Genomic DNA, 3,744 nt, shown 5'->3' on the forward strand with positions numbered 1-3,744 from the left:
GCAGGCATGGTTTGGACCTTACGTTACTCTGAAGGGATACCCAGAGATTTGCCCTGAGTGGGTTCTCTGCAAACGCTAGAACTTCAGAGTCTTAAGGACAAAAACGGTTACATTTGTTACATGATAACCGCCACAGCTGTAGACAGAGCAGGCATTCGTTCAGGGAGCCACTCTGTCTGCCTGCTGCCAAGACACAGTGCTAGGTACAGGCTGGGCACAGGGGCAACCAAGACCTGAGCCTTTCCTGGGGGGAAGATCACAGACGCTCAGACGGCAGAAAGAGCCCATCATCGAGCCTGCTCTTCACATCAAACGAGACATGGCGTGATGCTGCGAAACACTGGTAGGAGGGGTTTACCTCGTGGTTTCGACACTTGGTTAAGACACCAGATCCCACACCGGAGCTCCCAGGTTCCATACCAGCTCTGGTTCCTGACTTCAGCCTCCTGTTAATGTGGACCCTGGGAAGCAGCGGTGATGGCTCAGTTGGGTTCCCGCCACCTACACGAGAAACCAGGGTTGAGTTCCTGGCTCCTGGATCTTTGCTCTGGTCCAGCCTAGTCCCAGCCATTCTGAGAATTTAGGGAATGAACCAGTGGATGGCCTCTCTCTCTCTCTCTCTCTCTCTCTTTCTCTCTCTCAGTATCTCTGCTTCTCAGATAAAATGAGTGTATTTTAATTTGTATTAACATAAGCCATCCCAAAAATAGGTAAACTTCTTCACTTTCCAGAGGCGTGAATCCCTGTTTGCCCACCTGTTTTCTGAAGGCATGTAGTGGTTTTCTGGATTCCAGAGCTCAGGTTCCATGTTACTAACGGGACATCTCTCTAGTCCCGGGAGCCAGCATGTCGCAGGGCCCCGGCTGACCGGGCAGAGCGCTCTGAGCAAATCTGTAAAGGAAGAGGAGGATTTGCGCTATTTAGGCCTCCCCGGTCAAAACGAGGATTTTAGATTCCGCCTCTGCTATTTTCTGGCACTGAAACTAGGCTCGCTCCTGGAGGCAATGTGTCTGAAGGAGATCAAGGTCAGGGGACAGCAAGGCTCAGTCCACCAAGTGGGCATGCGCCGTGCAAATAACTAGGGGAATGCAGATTTCTAATTACATGTGTGTGTGCATGTGTATGTGTGTGCGTGTGAGTGTGTGCATGTGTGTGCATATGTGCATGTGTGTGCATGTGTGTGTGTGACCTTCTCAGTCATGTGTCCTACTTGTCTCTCGGCTCTCAGCATGATTCCAATTCCGAATTAAACGTAAGGTGTTCAACCCCACTCCAGTGCAGAGAAACATTGGGGCGGGGGCGGGGGGTCTTTGTTTTTTTTGGAGTCCCTCATGATATCTGTAAGAAAGAACTGAGACACAATACAGCAGTACTTAAAGCCAATTTAGCAGGCTGGTGCTGTGGTGTACTGGGTAAAGCTACAACCTGCAGCGCCGGCATCCCATATGGGCGCTGGTTCAGGCCTGGATGCTCCACTTCCCATCCAGCTCCCTGTGAATGCACCTGAGAAGGCAGCAGCAGATGGCCCAAGTCCTTGGGTCTCTGCACCCACATGGGAGAGCCAGAAGAAGCTCCTGGATCCTGGCTTCAGATTAGTCCAGTCCCGGCCGTTGTGGCCATCTGGGGAGTGAACCAATAGATGGACGATCTCGATCTCTCTCTCTCCTTGACTCAGCCTCTGCCTCTCTATAACTCTGCCTTTCAAATAAATAAGTAATCTTTTAAAAATAACAAAAAGTCAACTTATTCGAAAGCTTCATGGGTGTCTAGAAGTAGACACCTGTGTCTTTCATTTCTTCCTTTGAAATCAAGCGAGCACAGTCCTTTCTGTCTTAAGAAGGCTCAAGAAAGCCAAATTTAATAGGTGGGCTCACAAGAACATTACACTCCCCTGTAAAGCAGTATCAGATAATATCCCTTGCTTCATATGTGAATTAAATCAGATAATACATGTAAATGTTCATGCTATGTCAGCTATTAATAAATAGGCATGAGTGTTAACCAGAAAAAGAACACATTATAAAACTTGGGCACTAGGGGGCCGGCACTATGGTGCAGCAGGTTAAAGCCCTGGCCTGAAGCGCTGGCATCCCATATGGGCGCCGGTTCATATCCCGGCTGCTCCACTTCCCATCCAGCTCTCTGCTATGGCCTGGGAAAGCAGTAGAAGATGGCTCAAGTCCTTGGGTCCCTGCACCCACATGGGAGACCTAGAAGAAGCCCCTGGTTCCTGGCTTCAGATCGGCACGGCTCCGGCCATTGCAGGCCATCTGGGGGGTGAACCAGTGGATGGAAGACCTCTCTCTCTCTGTCTCTACCTCTCTCTGTAACTCTGCCTTTCAAATATATAAAATAAATCTTAAAAAAAAAAAAAAAACAACTTGGGCACTAGAATTATAACAAGGATTTTTTTCCAATCAGTGAGAAACAGAATAAGGCAGACCTTCTAAACAATTATTTTATCTTTAAGCATTTTTTAAAGTTGCAGTAAATTGGGGCTGGCTTTGTGGCATAGCAGGTAAAGCCTCCACCTGTAATGCCAACATCCCACATGGGTGCCGGTTTGAGCCCTAGTTCTCCACTTCCTCTCTAGCTCCCTGCTAATGTGCCTGGGAAAGCATCAGAAGATGGCCCAAGTGCTTAGGCCTCTACCACACAGATGGGAGACACAGAAGTAGCTCCTGGCTCTGGTACGGCTCAGCCCTGGCTGCTGTGGCCATTTGGGAATGTAGGGGATGGAAGATTGTCTGTCTGCCTGTCTGTCTGTCTGTCTCTCTCTCTATCCCCCATAACTCTGCCTTTCAAATAAATACAATAAATCTTTAAAAACAATCAATAAATTAAAACATGTTGTAATTTACACACACAGTTTGCTATTATTAAGTATACAGCTCAGCATGCCAAAGGACAAGACTTTAACAATTTAGTGTAAATATCTTCATTGTCTTTATTTTGCGACTCTAGAATCAGGCAACAACAGTTCACTCCATAAAGTAGAATCAGTGTTCTGACAGGCTGAGCAGCAGAGGTTTCTTTGATAGACAGAGAAGAATTGAAAAAAGCAGAAACAAAGAATAATCAACAGACTCATCATTTCACAGTTACTTTTCTTGTAAGGCGGGGACAGGGAGAACAAGCAACAGAAAAGTAACAAGGGGACAGGGAGAACAAGCAGTAGAAAAGTAACTGATGATTTAACAGCAGGTTACTTTAGGTTACTTTTTTTTGCAAGGCCTAAAGGAGAGGCAAGATCATCATCACCCGATGGAAGCTAGCTGCTCTCTCTCTGTCATTTCTTGAAAGGGCAGATAAACAGCTTCAGCCTGGTGACATAGAAGCATACCATGAGTGACTCCATTTGAATTTGTAATCTGGTCTGTTGGGAGCTCCTGCAGGAGTCTTGTCTAAAACAATGGCCCTTCGTGACTTTTAGTTAACAAGCAGTGAAGTTCATTCCCAAGGGTGAGTGACCAGCAGCACCCTCCATCTCTAAGACTTTATCATCTCAGAATGAACCCTGCACCCACTGAAAAATAACTCCCCTCTCTCCCTGCCCACCTAGTGTGACAACCACCAGTTTAGTTTCTGTCTTTATAAAGGAAGCTACTTTAGATCTTTTGTGTAAGCAGAACTGTACCATATTTGGCCTTTTGTCCCTGGTGTATTTCGCTGAACGTAATGTCTTCAAAGTTCATCCATGTTGTAGCATATGTTGGACTTGCCTTCCTTTTTAGGGACAACTAG

This window comes from Oryctolagus cuniculus, chromosome 12 (assembly GCF_964237555.1).
Source record: "Oryctolagus cuniculus chromosome 12, mOryCun1.1, whole genome shotgun sequence".
Taxonomy (NCBI): Eukaryota; Metazoa; Chordata; class Mammalia; order Lagomorpha; family Leporidae; genus Oryctolagus; species Oryctolagus cuniculus.